A 14,496-nucleotide genomic window follows, 5' to 3' on the forward strand; every position below is an offset into this window, starting at 1 on the left:
GGCGATTCTTGAAAAAGAAGAGCACACACGGCAAAATATATCTGTACTTATGCAAATTATTTTTTTTATTTATTTATTTTTTTTTTTCCCTTTCTTCCTTCTTTTTTGTTTAGATGTCCTGTTGAACATTCCGTGTCTTGGAGCAAGTTGTCGGAAGGAAAAAAGTCTGCCGTTTGGCTCCTTTTTCAGGGGAGCCGCCAGCCAGCCAGCCAGCCAGCCAGCCAGCCAGCCGGAGGAGGAGAGACATGGGGGACACTGTCCTTGCCCTGCTTCCTTCCTTCCTTCCTTCCTCGCCCCTGCCGGCCCCGAACGGCCACGAACGGCCAAGCCTTATCTAAGGTGGGCGCTCGGAGGAGCCTGCCCCCCGGGCAGCTCGGGGTGACTTTGGGCCCTGGCAGCGAGGCTGCTGGAGATGTGGGGGCGGAGCCATGCAAAAACGGACCCGGGGCTGCTGGTCTTTCATGCAAACGCACGCTAGGCCCGGCCGCCTCCGAGGTGCCTGGGAGTCTACGGCAGAGGGCGACTCCGAGTCAGCGGGGGAGCTGCCGAGCAGCGCTCTTTCCGACGGACCCTTTCGGGGCATCGCTTCTCGGCCTTTTGGCTAAGATCAAGTGTAGTATCTGTTCTTATCAGTTTAATATCTGATACGTCCTCTATCTGGGGACCATATATTAAATTGATTTTTGGAACAGGGAGATGGAATGGGAGCTTGCTCTGTCCACTCCACGCATCAACCTGGTATTGCAGTACCTCCAGGACTGGTGCACTTCCCCACTCGGGGAAAACAAAGCTGTCAAAAAGAAAGACTTGGGCGATTCTTGAAAAAGAAGAGCACACACGGCAAAATATATCTGTACTTATGCAAATTATTTTTTTTATTTATTTATTTTTTTTTTTCCCTTTCTTCCTTCTTTTTTGTTTAGATGTCCTGTTGAACATTCCGTGTCTTGGAGCAAGTTGTCGGAAGGAAAAAAGTCTGCCGTTTGGCTCCTTTTTCAGGGGAGCCGCCAGCCAGCCAGCCAGCCAGCCAGCCAGCCAGCCAGCCAGCCAGCCAGCCGGAGGAGGAGGAGAGCATGGGGGACACTGTCCTTGCCCTGCTTCCTTCCTTCCTTCCTTCCTCGCCCCTGCCGGCCCCGAACGGCCACGAACGGCCAAGCCTTATCTAAGGTGGGCGCTCGGAGGAGCCTGCCCCCCGGGCAGCTCGGGGTGACTTTGGGCCCTGGCAGCGAGGCTGCTGGAGATGTGGGGGCGGAGCCATGCAAAAACGGACCCGGGGCTGCTGGTCTTTCATGCAAACGCACGCTAGGCCCGGCCGCCTCCGAGGTGCCTGGGAGTCTACGGCAGAGGGCGACTCCGAGTCAGCGGGGGAGCTGCCGAGCAGCGCTCTTTCCGACGGACCCTTTCGGGGCATCGCTTCTCGGCCTTTTGGCTAAGATCAAGTGTAGTATCTGTTCTTATCAGTTTAATATCTGATACGTCCTCTATCTGGGGACCATATATTAAATTGATTTTTGGAACAGGGAGATGGAATGGGAGCTTGCTCTGTCCACTCCACGCATCAACCTGGTATTGCAGTACCTCCAGGACTGGTGCACTTCCCCACTCGGGGAAAACAAAGCTGTCAAAAAGAAAGACTTGGGCGATTCTTGAAAAAGAAGAGCACACACGGCAAAATATATCTGTACTTATGCAAATTATTTTTTTTATTTATTTATTTTTTTTTTTCCCTTTCTTCCTTCTTTTTTGTTTAGATGTCCTGTTGAACATTCCGTGTCTTGGAGCAAGTTGTCGGAAGGAAAAAAGTCTGCCGTTTGGCTCCTTTTTCAGGGGAGCCGCCAGCCAGCCAGCCAGCCAGCCAGCCAGCCAGCCAGCCAGCCAGCCAGCCGGAGGAGGAGGAGAGCATGGGGGACACTGTCCTTGCCCTGCTTCCTTCCTTCCTTCCTTCCTCGCCCCTGCCGGCCCCGAACGGCCACGAACGGCCAAGCCTTATCTAAGGTGGGCGCTCGGAGGAGCCTGCCCCCCGGGCAGCTCGGGGTGACTTTGGGCCCTGGCAGCGAGGCTGCTGGAGATGTGGGGGCGGAGCCATGCAAAAACGGACCCGGGGCTGCTGGTCTTTCATGCAAACGCACGCTAGGCCCGGCCGCCTCCGAGGTGCCTGGGAGTCTACGGCAGAGGGCGACTCCGAGTCAGCGGGGGAGCTGCCGAGCAGCGCTCTTTCCGACGGACCCTTTCGGGGCATCGCTTCTCGGCCTTTTGGCTAAGATCAAGTGTAGTATCTGTTCTTATCAGTTTAATATCTGATACGTCCTCTATCTGGGGACCATATATTAAATTGATTTTTGGAACAGGGAGATGGAATGGGAGCTTGCTCTGTCCACTCCACGCATCAACCTGGTATTGCAGTACCTCCAGGACTGGTGCACTTCCCCACTCGGGGAAAACAAAGCTGTCAAAAAGAAAGACTTGGGCGATTCTTGAAAAAGAAGAGCACACACGGCAAAATATATCTGTACTTATGCAAATTATTTTTTTTATTTATTTATTTTTTTTTTTCCCTTTCTTCCTTCTTTTTTGTTTAGATGTCCTGTTGAACATTCCGTGTCTTGGAGCAAGTTGTCGGAAGGAAAAAAGTCTGCCGTTTGGCTCCTTTTTCAGGGGAGCCGCCAGCCAGCCAGCCAGCCAGCCAGCCAGCCAGCCAGCCAGCCAGCCAGCCGGAGGAGGAGGAGAGCATGGGGGACACTGTCCTTGCCCTGCTTCCTTCCTTCCTTCCTTCCTCGCCCCTGCCGGCCCCGAACGGCCACGAACGGCCAAGCCTTATCTAAGGTGGGCGCTCGGAGGAGCCTGCCCCCCGGGCAGCTCGGGGTGACTTTGGGCCCTGGCAGCGAGGCTGCTGGAGATGTGGGGGCGGAGCCATGCAAAAACGGACCCGGGGCTGCTGGTCTTTCATGCAAACGCACGCTAGGCCCGGCCGCCTCCGAGGTGCCTGGGAGTCTACGGCAGAGGGCGACTCCGAGTCAGCGGGGGAGCTGCCGAGCAGCGCTCTTTCCGACGGACCCTTTCGGGGCATCGCTTCTCGGCCTTTTGGCTAAGATCAAGTGTAGTATCTGTTCTTATCAGTTTAATATCTGATACGTCCTCTATCTGGGGACCATATATTAAATTGATTTTTGGAACAGGGAGATGGAATGGGAGCTTGCTCTGTCCACTCCACGCATCAACCTGGTATTGCAGTACCTCCAGGACTGGTGCACTTCCCCACTCGGGGAAAACAAAGCTGTCAAAAAGAAAGACTTGGGCGATTCTTGAAAAAGAAGAGCACACACGGCAAAATATATCTGTACTTATGCAAATTATTTTTTTTATTTATTTATTTTTTTTTTTCCCTTTCTTCCTTCTTTTTTGTTTAGATGTCCTGTTGAACATTCCGTGTCTTGGAGCAAGTTGTCGGAAGGAAAAAAGTCTGCCGTTTGGCTCCTTTTTCAGGGGAGCCGCCAGCCAGCCAGCCAGCCAGCCAGCCAGCCAGCCAGCCAGCCAGCCAGCCGGAGGAGGAGGAGAGCATGGGGGACACTGTCCTTGCCCTGCTTCCTTCCTTCCTTCCTTCCTCGCCCCTGCCGGCCCCGAACGGCCACGAACGGCCAAGCCTTATCTAAGGTGGGCGCTCGGAGGAGCCTGCCCCCCGGGCAGCTCGGGGTGACTTTGGGCCCTGGCAGCGAGGCTGCTGGAGATGTGGGGGCGGAGCCATGCAAAAACGGACCCGGGGCTGCTGGTCTTTCATGCAAACGCACGCTAGGCCCGGCCGCCTCCGAGGTGCCTGGGAGTCTACGGCAGAGGGCGACTCCGAGTCAGCGGGGGAGCTGCCGAGCAGCGCTCTTTCCGACGGACCCTTTCGGGGCATCGCTTCTCGGCCTTTTGGCTAAGATCAAGTGTAGTATCTGTTCTTATCAGTTTAATATCTGATACGTCCTCTATCTGGGGACCATATATTAAATTGATTTTTGGAACAGGGAGATGGAATGGGAGCTTGCTCTGTCCACTCCACGCATCAACCTGGTATTGCAGTACCTCCAGGACTGGTGCACTTCCCCACTCGGGGAAAACAAAGCTGTCAAAAAGAAAGACTTGGGCGATTCTTGAAAAAGAAGAGCACACACGGCAAAATATATCTGTACTTATGCAAATTATTTTTTTTATTTATTTATTTTTTTTTTTCCCTTTCTTCCTTCTTTTTTGTTTAGATGTCCTGTTGAACATTCCGTGTCTTGGAGCAAGTTGTCGGAAGGAAAAAAGTCTGCCGTTTGGCTCCTTTTTCAGGGGAGCCGCCAGCCAGCCAGCCAGCCAGCCAGCCAGCCAGCCAGCCAGCCAGCCAGCCGGAGGAGGAGGAGAGCATGGGGGACACTGTCCTTGCCCTGCTTCCTTCCTTCCTTCCTTCCTCGCCCCTGCCGGCCCCGAACGGCCACGAACGGCCAAGCCTTATCTAAGGTGGGCGCTCGGAGGAGCCTGCCCCCCGGGCAGCTCGGGGTGACTTTGGGCCCTGGCAGCGAGGCTGCTGGAGATGTGGGGGCGGAGCCATGCAAAAACGGACCCGGGGCTGCTGGTCTTTCATGCAAACGCACGCTAGGCCCGGCCGCCTCCGAGGTGCCTGGGAGTCTACGGCAGAGGGCGACTCCGAGTCAGCGGGGGAGCTGCCGAGCAGCGCTCTTTCCGACGGACCCTTTCGGGGCATCGCTTCTCGGCCTTTTGGCTAAGATCAAGTGTAGTATCTGTTCTTATCAGTTTAATATCTGATACGTCCTCTATCTGGGGACCATATATTAAATTGATTTTTGGAACAGGGAGATGGAATGGGAGCTTGCTCTGTCCACTCCACGCATCAACCTGGTATTGCAGTACCTCCAGGACTGGTGCACTTCCCCACTCGGGGAAAACAAAGCTGTCAAAAAGAAAGACTTGGGCGATTCTTGAAAAAGAAGAGCACACACGGCAAAATATATCTGTACTTATGCAAATTATTTTTTTTATTTATTTATTTTTTTTTTTCCCTTTCTTCCTTCTTTTTTGTTTAGATGTCCTGTTGAACATTCCGTGTCTTGGAGCAAGTTGTCGGAAGGAAAAAAGTCTGCCGTTTGGCTCCTTTTTCAGGGGAGCCGCCAGCCAGCCAGCCAGCCAGCCAGCCAGCCAGCCAGCCAGCCAGCCAGCCGGAGGAGGAGGAGAGCATGGGGGACACTGTCCTTGCCCTGCTTCCTTCCTTCCTTCCTTCCTCGCCCCTGCCGGCCCCGAACGGCCACGAACGGCCAAGCCTTATCTAAGGTGGGCGCTCGGAGGAGCCTGCCCCCCGGGCAGCTCGGGGTGACTTTGGGCCCTGGCAGCGAGGCTGCTGGAGATGTGGGGGCGGAGCCATGCAAAAACGGACCCGGGGCTGCTGGTCTTTCATGCAAACGCACGCTAGGCCCGGCCGCCTCCGAGGTGCCTGGGAGTCTACGGCAGAGGGCGACTCCGAGTCAGCGGGGGAGCTGCCGAGCAGCGCTCTTTCCGACGGACCCTTTCGGGGCATCGCTTCTCGGCCTTTTGGCTAAGATCAAGTGTAGTATCTGTTCTTATCAGTTTAATATCTGATACGTCCTCTATCTGGGGACCATATATTAAATTGATTTTTGGAACAGGGAGATGGAATGGGAGCTTGCTCTGTCCACTCCACGCATCAACCTGGTATTGCAGTACCTCCAGGACTGGTGCACTTCCCCACTCGGGGAAAACAAAGCTGTCAAAAAGAAAGACTTGGGCGATTCTTGAAAAAGAAGAGCACACACGGCAAAATATATCTGTACTTATGCAAATTATTTTTTTTATTTATTTATTTTTTTTTTTCCCTTTCTTCCTTCTTTTTTGTTTAGATGTCCTGTTGAACATTCCGTGTCTTGGAGCAAGTTGTCGGAAGGAAAAAAGTCTGCCGTTTGGCTCCTTTTTCAGGGGAGCCGCCAGCCAGCCAGCCAGCCAGCCAGCCAGCCAGCCAGCCAGCCAGCCAGCCGGAGGAGGAGGAGAGCATGGGGGACACTGTCCTTGCCCTGCTTCCTTCCTTCCTTCCTTCCTCGCCCCTGCCGGCCCCGAACGGCCACGAACGGCCAAGCCTTATCTAAGGTGGGCGCTCGGAGGAGCCTGCCCCCCGGGCAGCTCGGGGTGACTTTGGGCCCTGGCAGCGAGGCTGCTGGAGATGTGGGGGCGGAGCCATGCAAAAACGGACCCGGGGCTGCTGGTCTTTCATGCAAACGCACGCTAGGCCCGGCCGCCTCCGAGGTGCCTGGGAGTCTACGGCAGAGGGCGACTCCGAGTCAGCGGGGGAGCTGCCGAGCAGCGCTCTTTCCGACGGACCCTTTCGGGGCATCGCTTCTCGGCCTTTTGGCTAAGATCAAGTGTAGTATCTGTTCTTATCAGTTTAATATCTGATACGTCCTCTATCTGGGGACCATATATTAAATTGATTTTTGGAACAGGGAGATGGAATGGGAGCTTGCTCTGTCCACTCCACGCATCAACCTGGTATTGCAGTACCTCCAGGACTGGTGCACTTCCCCACTCGGGGAAAACAAAGCTGTCAAAAAGAAAGACTTGGGCGATTCTTGAAAAAGAAGAGCACACACGGCAAAATATATCTGTACTTATGCAAATTATTTTTTTTATTTATTTATTTTTTTTTTTCCCTTTCTTCCTTCTTTTTTGTTTAGATGTCCTGTTGAACATTCCGTGTCTTGGAGCAAGTTGTCGGAAGGAAAAAAGTCTGCCGTTTGGCTCCTTTTTCAGGGGAGCCGCCAGCCAGCCAGCCAGCCAGCCAGCCAGCCAGCCAGCCAGCCAGCCAGCCGGAGGAGGAGGAGAGCATGGGGGACACTGTCCTTGCCCTGCTTCCTTCCTTCCTTCCTTCCTCGCCCCTGCCGGCCCCGAACGGCCACGAACGGCCAAGCCTTATCTAAGGTGGGCGCTCGGAGGAGCCTGCCCCCCGGGCAGCTCGGGGTGACTTTGGGCCCTGGCAGCGAGGCTGCTGGAGATGTGGGGGCGGAGCCATGCAAAAACGGACCCGGGGCTGCTGGTCTTTCATGCAAACGCACGCTAGGCCCGGCCGCCTCCGAGGTGCCTGGGAGTCTACGGCAGAGGGCGACTCCGAGTCAGCGGGGGAGCTGCCGAGCAGCGCTCTTTCCGACGGACCCTTTCGGGGCATCGCTTCTCGGCCTTTTGGCTAAGATCAAGTGTAGTATCTGTTCTTATCAGTTTAATATCTGATACGTCCTCTATCTGGGGACCATATATTAAATTGATTTTTGGAACAGGGAGATGGAATGGGAGCTTGCTCTGTCCACTCCACGCATCAACCTGGTATTGCAGTACCTCCAGGACTGGTGCACTTCCCCACTCGGGGAAAACAAAGCTGTCAAAAAGAAAGACTTGGGCGATTCTTGAAAAAGAAGAGCACACACGGCAAAATATATCTGTACTTATGCAAATTATTTTTTTTATTTATTTATTTTTTTTTTTCCCTTTCTTCCTTCTTTTTTGTTTAGATGTCCTGTTGAACATTCCGTGTCTTGGAGCAAGTTGTCGGAAGGAAAAAAGTCTGCCGTTTGGCTCCTTTTTCAGGGGAGCCGCCAGCCAGCCAGCCAGCCAGCCAGCCAGCCAGCCAGCCAGCCAGCCAGCCGGAGGAGGAGGAGAGCATGGGGGACACTGTCCTTGCCCTGCTTCCTTCCTTCCTTCCTTCCTCGCCCCTGCCGGCCCCGAACGGCCACGAACGGCCAAGCCTTATCTAAGGTGGGCGCTCGGAGGAGCCTGCCCCCCGGGCAGCTCGGGGTGACTTTGGGCCCTGGCAGCGAGGCTGCTGGAGATGTGGGGGCGGAGCCATGCAAAAACGGACCCGGGGCTGCTGGTCTTTCATGCAAACGCACGCTAGGCCCGGCCGCCTCCGAGGTGCCTGGGAGTCTACGGCAGAGGGCGACTCCGAGTCAGCGGGGGAGCTGCCGAGCAGCGCTCTTTCCGACGGACCCTTTCGGGGCATCGCTTCTCGGCCTTTTGGCTAAGATCAAGTGTAGTATCTGTTCTTATCAGTTTAATATCTGATACGTCCTCTATCTGGGGACCATATATTAAATTGATTTTTGGAACAGGGAGATGGAATGGGAGCTTGCTCTGTCCACTCCACGCATCAACCTGGTATTGCAGTACCTCCAGGACTGGTGCACTTCCCCACTCGGGGAAAACAAAGCTGTCAAAAAGAAAGACTTGGGCGATTCTTGAAAAAGAAGAGCACACACGGCAAAATATATCTGTACTTATGCAAATTATTTTTTTTATTTATTTATTTTTTTTTTTCCCTTTCTTCCTTCTTTTTTGTTTAGATGTCCTGTTGAACATTCCGTGTCTTGGAGCAAGTTGTCGGAAGGAAAAAAGTCTGCCGTTTGGCTCCTTTTTCAGGGGAGCCGCCAGCCAGCCAGCCAGCCAGCCAGCCAGCCAGCCAGCCAGCCAGCCAGCCGGAGGAGGAGGAGAGCATGGGGGACACTGTCCTTGCCCTGCTTCCTTCCTTCCTTCCTTCCTCGCCCCTGCCGGCCCCGAACGGCCACGAACGGCCAAGCCTTATCTAAGGTGGGCGCTCGGAGGAGCCTGCCCCCCGGGCAGCTCGGGGTGACTTTGGGCCCTGGCAGCGAGGCTGCTGGAGATGTGGGGGCGGAGCCATGCAAAAACGGACCCGGGGCTGCTGGTCTTTCATGCAAACGCACGCTAGGCCCGGCCGCCTCCGAGGTGCCTGGGAGTCTACGGCAGAGGGCGACTCCGAGTCAGCGGGGGAGCTGCCGAGCAGCGCTCTTTCCGACGGACCCTTTCGGGGCATCGCTTCTCGGCCTTTTGGCTAAGATCAAGTGTAGTATCTGTTCTTATCAGTTTAATATCTGATACGTCCTCTATCTGGGGACCATATATTAAATTGATTTTTGGAACAGGGAGATGGAATGGGAGCTTGCTCTGTCCACTCCACGCATCAACCTGGTATTGCAGTACCTCCAGGACTGGTGCACTTCCCCACTCGGGGAAAACAAAGCTGTCAAAAAGAAAGACTTGGGCGATTCTTGAAAAAGAAGAGCACACACGGCAAAATATATCTGTACTTATGCAAATTATTTTTTTTATTTATTTATTTTTTTTTTTCCCTTTCTTCCTTCTTTTTTGTTTAGATGTCCTGTTGAACATTCCGTGTCTTGGAGCAAGTTGTCGGAAGGAAAAAAGTCTGCCGTTTGGCTCCTTTTTCAGGGGAGCCGCCAGCCAGCCAGCCAGCCAGCCAGCCAGCCAGCCAGCCAGCCAGCCAGCCGGAGGAGGAGGAGAGCATGGGGGACACTGTCCTTGCCCTGCTTCCTTCCTTCCTTCCTTCCTCGCCCCTGCCGGCCCCGAACGGCCACGAACGGCCAAGCCTTATCTAAGGTGGGCGCTCGGAGGAGCCTGCCCCCCGGGCAGCTCGGGGTGACTTTGGGCCCTGGCAGCGAGGCTGCTGGAGATGTGGGGGCGGAGCCATGCAAAAACGGACCCGGGGCTGCTGGTCTTTCATGCAAACGCACGCTAGGCCCGGCCGCCTCCGAGGTGCCTGGGAGTCTACGGCAGAGGGCGACTCCGAGTCAGCGGGGGAGCTGCCGAGCAGCGCTCTTTCCGACGGACCCTTTCGGGGCATCGCTTCTCGGCCTTTTGGCTAAGATCAAGTGTAGTATCTGTTCTTATCAGTTTAATATCTGATACGTCCTCTATCTGGGGACCATATATTAAATTGATTTTTGGAACAGGGAGATGGAATGGGAGCTTGCTCTGTCCACTCCACGCATCAACCTGGTATTGCAGTACCTCCAGGACTGGTGCACTTCCCCACTCGGGGAAAACAAAGCTGTCAAAAAGAAAGACTTGGGCGATTCTTGAAAAAGAAGAGCACACACGGCAAAATATATCTGTACTTATGCAAATTATTTTTTTTATTTATTTATTTTTTTTTTTCCCTTTCTTCCTTCTTTTTTGTTTAGATGTCCTGTTGAACATTCCGTGTCTTGGAGCAAGTTGTCGGAAGGAAAAAAGTCTGCCGTTTGGCTCCTTTTTCAGGGGAGCCGCCAGCCAGCCAGCCAGCCAGCCAGCCAGCCAGCCAGCCAGCCAGCCAGCCGGAGGAGGAGGAGAGCATGGGGGACACTGTCCTTGCCCTGCTTCCTTCCTTCCTTCCTTCCTCGCCCCTGCCGGCCCCGAACGGCCACGAACGGCCAAGCCTTATCTAAGGTGGGCGCTCGGAGGAGCCTGCCCCCCGGGCAGCTCGGGGTGACTTTGGGCCCTGGCAGCGAGGCTGCTGGAGATGTGGGGGCGGAGCCATGCAAAAACGGACCCGGGGCTGCTGGTCTTTCATGCAAACGCACGCTAGGCCCGGCCGCCTCCGAGGTGCCTGGGAGTCTACGGCAGAGGGCGACTCCGAGTCAGCGGGGGAGCTGCCGAGCAGCGCTCTTTCCGACGGACCCTTTCGGGGCATCGCTTCTCGGCCTTTTGGCTAAGATCAAGTGTAGTATCTGTTCTTATCAGTTTAATATCTGATACGTCCTCTATCTGGGGACCATATATTAAATTGATTTTTGGAACAGGGAGATGGAATGGGAGCTTGCTCTGTCCACTCCACGCATCAACCTGGTATTGCAGTACCTCCAGGACTGGTGCACTTCCCCACTCGGGGAAAACAAAGCTGTCAAAAAGAAAGACTTGGGCGATTCTTGAAAAAGAAGAGCACACACGGCAAAATATATCTGTACTTATGCAAATTATTTTTTTTATTTATTTATTTTTTTTTTTCCCTTTCTTCCTTCTTTTTTGTTTAGATGTCCTGTTGAACATTCCGTGTCTTGGAGCAAGTTGTCGGAAGGAAAAAAGTCTGCCGTTTGGCTCCTTTTTCAGGGGAGCCGCCAGCCAGCCAGCCAGCCAGCCAGCCAGCCAGCCAGCCAGCCAGCCAGCCGGAGGAGGAGGAGAGCATGGGGGACACTGTCCTTGCCCTGCTTCCTTCCTTCCTTCCTTCCTCGCCCCTGCCGGCCCCGAACGGCCACGAACGGCCAAGCCTTATCTAAGGTGGGCGCTCGGAGGAGCCTGCCCCCCGGGCAGCTCGGGGTGACTTTGGGCCCTGGCAGCGAGGCTGCTGGAGATGTGGGGGCGGAGCCATGCAAAAACGGACCCGGGGCTGCTGGTCTTTCATGCAAACGCACGCTAGGCCCGGCCGCCTCCGAGGTGCCTGGGAGTCTACGGCAGAGGGCGACTCCGAGTCAGCGGGGGAGCTGCCGAGCAGCGCTCTTTCCGACGGACCCTTTCGGGGCATCGCTTCTCGGCCTTTTGGCTAAGATCAAGTGTAGTATCTGTTCTTATCAGTTTAATATCTGATACGTCCTCTATCTGGGGACCATATATTAAATTGATTTTTGGAACAGGGAGATGGAATGGGAGCTTGCTCTGTCCACTCCACGCATCAACCTGGTATTGCAGTACCTCCAGGACTGGTGCACTTCCCCACTCGGGGAAAACAAAGCTGTCAAAAAGAAAGACTTGGGCGATTCTTGAAAAAGAAGAGCACACACGGCAAAATATATCTGTACTTATGCAAATTATTTTTTTTATTTATTTATTTTTTTTTTTCCCTTTCTTCCTTCTTTTTTGTTTAGATGTCCTGTTGAACATTCCGTGTCTTGGAGCAAGTTGTCGGAAGGAAAAAAGTCTGCCGTTTGGCTCCTTTTTCAGGGGAGCCGCCAGCCAGCCAGCCAGCCAGCCAGCCAGCCAGCCAGCCAGCCAGCCAGCCGGAGGAGGAGGAGAGCATGGGGGACACTGTCCTTGCCCTGCTTCCTTCCTTCCTTCCTTCCTCGCCCCTGCCGGCCCCGAACGGCCACGAACGGCCAAGCCTTATCTAAGGTGGGCGCTCGGAGGAGCCTGCCCCCCGGGCAGCTCGGGGTGACTTTGGGCCCTGGCAGCGAGGCTGCTGGAGATGTGGGGGCGGAGCCATGCAAAAACGGACCCGGGGCTGCTGGTCTTTCATGCAAACGCACGCTAGGCCCGGCCGCCTCCGAGGTGCCTGGGAGTCTACGGCAGAGGGCGACTCCGAGTCAGCGGGGGAGCTGCCGAGCAGCGCTCTTTCCGACGGACCCTTTCGGGGCATCGCTTCTCGGCCTTTTGGCTAAGATCAAGTGTAGTATCTGTTCTTATCAGTTTAATATCTGATACGTCCTCTATCTGGGGACCATATATTAAATTGATTTTTGGAACAGGGAGATGGAATGGGAGCTTGCTCTGTCCACTCCACGCATCAACCTGGTATTGCAGTACCTCCAGGACTGGTGCACTTCCCCACTCGGGGAAAACAAAGCTGTCAAAAAGAAAGACTTGGGCGATTCTTGAAAAAGAAGAGCACACACGGCAAAATATATCTGTACTTATGCAAATTATTTTTTTTATTTATTTATTTTTTTTTTTCCCTTTCTTCCTTCTTTTTTGTTTAGATGTCCTGTTGAACATTCCGTGTCTTGGAGCAAGTTGTCGGAAGGAAAAAAGTCTGCCGTTTGGCTCCTTTTTCAGGGGAGCCGCCAGCCAGCCAGCCAGCCAGCCAGCCAGCCAGCCAGCCAGCCAGCCAGCCGGAGGAGGAGGAGAGCATGGGGGACACTGTCCTTGCCCTGCTTCCTTCCTTCCTTCCTTCCTCGCCCCTGCCGGCCCCGAACGGCCACGAACGGCCAAGCCTTATCTAAGGTGGGCGCTCGGAGGAGCCTGCCCCCCGGGCAGCTCGGGGTGACTTTGGGCCCTGGCAGCGAGGCTGCTGGAGATGTGGGGGCGGAGCCATGCAAAAACGGACCCGGGGCTGCTGGTCTTTCATGCAAACGCACGCTAGGCCCGGCCGCCTCCGAGGTGCCTGGGAGTCTACGGCAGAGGGCGACTCCGAGTCAGCGGGGGAGCTGCCGAGCAGCGCTCTTTCCGACGGACCCTTTCGGGGCATCGCTTCTCGGCCTTTTGGCTAAGATCAAGTGTAGTATCTGTTCTTATCAGTTTAATATCTGATACGTCCTCTATCTGGGGACCATATATTAAATTGATTTTTGGAACAGGGAGATGGAATGGGAGCTTGCTCTGTCCACTCCACGCATCAACCTGGTATTGCAGTACCTCCAGGACTGGTGCACTTCCCCACTCGGGGAAAACAAAGCTGTCAAAAAGAAAGACTTGGGCGATTCTTGAAAAAGAAGAGCACACACGGCAAAATATATCTGTACTTATGCAAATTATTTTTTTTATTTATTTATTTTTTTTTTTCCCTTTCTTCCTTCTTTTTTGTTTAGATGTCCTGTTGAACATTCCGTGTCTTGGAGCAAGTTGTCGGAAGGAAAAAAGTCTGCCGTTTGGCTCCTTTTTCAGGGGAGCCGCCAGCCAGCCAGCCAGCCAGCCAGCCAGCCAGCCGGAGGAGGAGGAGAGCATGGGGGACACTGTCCTTGCCCTGCTTCCTTCCTTCCTTCCTTCCTCGCCCCTGCCGGCCCCGAACGGCCACGAACGGCCAAGCCTTATCTAAGGTGGGCGCTCGGAGGAGCCTGCCCCCCGGGCAGCTCGGGGTGACTTTGGGCCCTGGCAGCGAGGCTGCTGGAGATGTGGGGGCGGAGCCATGCAAAAACGGACCCGGGGCTGCTGGTCTTTCATGCAAACGCACGCTAGGCCCGGCCGCCTCCGAGGTGCCTGGGAGTCTACGGCAGAGGGCGACTCCGAGTCAGCGGGGGAGCTGCCGAGCAGCGCTCTTTCCGACGGACCCTTTCGGGGCATCGCTTCTCGGCCTTTTGGCTAAGATCAAGTGTAGTATCTGTTCTTATCAGTTTAATATCTGATACGTCCTCTATCTGGGGACCATATATTAAATTGATTTTTGGAACAGGGAGATGGAATGGGAGCTTGCTCTGTCCACTCCACGCATCAACCTGGTATTGCAGTACCTCCAGGACTGGTGCACTTCCCCACTCGGGGAAAACAAAGCTGTCAAAAAGAAAGACTTGGGCGATTCTTGAAAAAGAAGAGCACACACGGCAAAATATATCTGTACTTATGCAAATTATTTTTTTTATTTATTTATTTTTTTTTTTCCCTTTCTTCCTTCTTTTTTGTTTAGATGTCCTGTTGAACATTCCGTGTCTTGGAGCAAGTTGTCGGAAGGAAAAAAGTCTGCCGTTTGGCTCCTTTTTCAGGGGAGCCGCCAGCCAGCCAGCCAGCCAGCCAGCCAGCCAGCCAGCCAGCCAGCCGGAGGAGGAGGAGAGCATGGGGGACACTGTCCTTGCCCTGCTTCCTTCCTTCCTTCCTTCCTCGCCCCTGCCGGCCCCGAACGGCCACGAACGGCCAAGCCTTATCTAAGGTGGGCGCTCGGAGGAGCCTGCCCCCCGGGCAGCTCGGGGTGACTTTGGGCCCTGGCAGCGAGGCTGCTGGAGATGTGGGGGCGGAGCCATGCAAAAACGG

At 54.5% G+C, this 14,496-nt stretch overlaps 17 non-coding genes across 17 annotated transcripts; all 17 read left to right on the top strand.

Moving 5' to 3' along the window:
* Window positions 1-581: 581 nt before the first annotated feature.
* LOC138460107 (U2 spliceosomal RNA) lies at window positions 582-772 on the top strand. Its single transcript, XR_011262875.1, has one exon. It is a non-coding gene; the product is annotated as a U2 spliceosomal RNA (small nuclear RNA).
* Window positions 773-1,409: 637 nt separating this feature from the next.
* LOC138460108 (U2 spliceosomal RNA) lies at window positions 1,410-1,600 on the top strand. Its single transcript, XR_011262877.1, has one exon. It is a non-coding gene; the product is annotated as a U2 spliceosomal RNA (small nuclear RNA).
* A 637-nt stretch (window positions 1,601-2,237) lies between these two features.
* On the top strand, window positions 2,238-2,428 carry LOC138460109 (U2 spliceosomal RNA). Its single transcript, XR_011262878.1, has one exon. It is a non-coding gene; the product is annotated as a U2 spliceosomal RNA (small nuclear RNA).
* Window positions 2,429-3,065: 637 nt separating this feature from the next.
* Window positions 3,066-3,256, top strand: LOC138460110 (U2 spliceosomal RNA). The gene has a single exon (XR_011262879.1). It is a non-coding gene; the product is annotated as a U2 spliceosomal RNA (small nuclear RNA).
* A 637-nt stretch (window positions 3,257-3,893) lies between these two features.
* On the top strand, window positions 3,894-4,084 carry LOC138460111 (U2 spliceosomal RNA). The gene has a single exon (XR_011262880.1). It is a non-coding gene; the product is annotated as a U2 spliceosomal RNA (small nuclear RNA).
* A 637-nt stretch (window positions 4,085-4,721) lies between these two features.
* Window positions 4,722-4,912, top strand: LOC138460112 (U2 spliceosomal RNA). Its single transcript, XR_011262881.1, has one exon. It is a non-coding gene; the product is annotated as a U2 spliceosomal RNA (small nuclear RNA).
* Window positions 4,913-5,549: 637 nt separating this feature from the next.
* On the top strand, window positions 5,550-5,740 carry LOC138460113 (U2 spliceosomal RNA). The gene has a single exon (XR_011262882.1). It is a non-coding gene; the product is annotated as a U2 spliceosomal RNA (small nuclear RNA).
* Window positions 5,741-6,377: 637 nt separating this feature from the next.
* Window positions 6,378-6,568, top strand: LOC138460115 (U2 spliceosomal RNA). Its single transcript, XR_011262883.1, has one exon. It is a non-coding gene; the product is annotated as a U2 spliceosomal RNA (small nuclear RNA).
* Window positions 6,569-7,205: 637 nt separating this feature from the next.
* On the top strand, window positions 7,206-7,396 carry LOC138460117 (U2 spliceosomal RNA). Its single transcript, XR_011262885.1, has one exon. It is a non-coding gene; the product is annotated as a U2 spliceosomal RNA (small nuclear RNA).
* Window positions 7,397-8,033: 637 nt separating this feature from the next.
* LOC138460118 (U2 spliceosomal RNA) lies at window positions 8,034-8,224 on the top strand. The gene has a single exon (XR_011262886.1). It is a non-coding gene; the product is annotated as a U2 spliceosomal RNA (small nuclear RNA).
* Window positions 8,225-8,861: 637 nt separating this feature from the next.
* LOC138460119 (U2 spliceosomal RNA) lies at window positions 8,862-9,052 on the top strand. The gene has a single exon (XR_011262888.1). It is a non-coding gene; the product is annotated as a U2 spliceosomal RNA (small nuclear RNA).
* Window positions 9,053-9,689: 637 nt separating this feature from the next.
* LOC138460120 (U2 spliceosomal RNA) lies at window positions 9,690-9,880 on the top strand. Its single transcript, XR_011262889.1, has one exon. It is a non-coding gene; the product is annotated as a U2 spliceosomal RNA (small nuclear RNA).
* A 637-nt stretch (window positions 9,881-10,517) lies between these two features.
* Window positions 10,518-10,708, top strand: LOC138460121 (U2 spliceosomal RNA). Its single transcript, XR_011262890.1, has one exon. It is a non-coding gene; the product is annotated as a U2 spliceosomal RNA (small nuclear RNA).
* Window positions 10,709-11,345: 637 nt separating this feature from the next.
* On the top strand, window positions 11,346-11,536 carry LOC138460122 (U2 spliceosomal RNA). Its single transcript, XR_011262891.1, has one exon. It is a non-coding gene; the product is annotated as a U2 spliceosomal RNA (small nuclear RNA).
* Window positions 11,537-12,173: 637 nt separating this feature from the next.
* LOC138460123 (U2 spliceosomal RNA) lies at window positions 12,174-12,364 on the top strand. Its single transcript, XR_011262892.1, has one exon. It is a non-coding gene; the product is annotated as a U2 spliceosomal RNA (small nuclear RNA).
* A 637-nt stretch (window positions 12,365-13,001) lies between these two features.
* LOC138460124 (U2 spliceosomal RNA) lies at window positions 13,002-13,192 on the top strand. The gene has a single exon (XR_011262893.1). It is a non-coding gene; the product is annotated as a U2 spliceosomal RNA (small nuclear RNA).
* Window positions 13,193-13,813: 621 nt separating this feature from the next.
* On the top strand, window positions 13,814-14,004 carry LOC138460126 (U2 spliceosomal RNA). Its single transcript, XR_011262894.1, has one exon. It is a non-coding gene; the product is annotated as a U2 spliceosomal RNA (small nuclear RNA).
* The last annotated feature ends 492 nt before the right edge of the window (window positions 14,005-14,496 follow it).

The sequence above is a fragment of the Ambystoma mexicanum genome, chromosome 4p, assembly GCF_040938575.1.
Source record: "Ambystoma mexicanum isolate Mex_15411 chromosome 4p, UKY_AmexF1_1, whole genome shotgun sequence".
NCBI lineage: Eukaryota > Metazoa > Chordata > Amphibia > Caudata > Ambystomatidae > Ambystoma > Ambystoma mexicanum.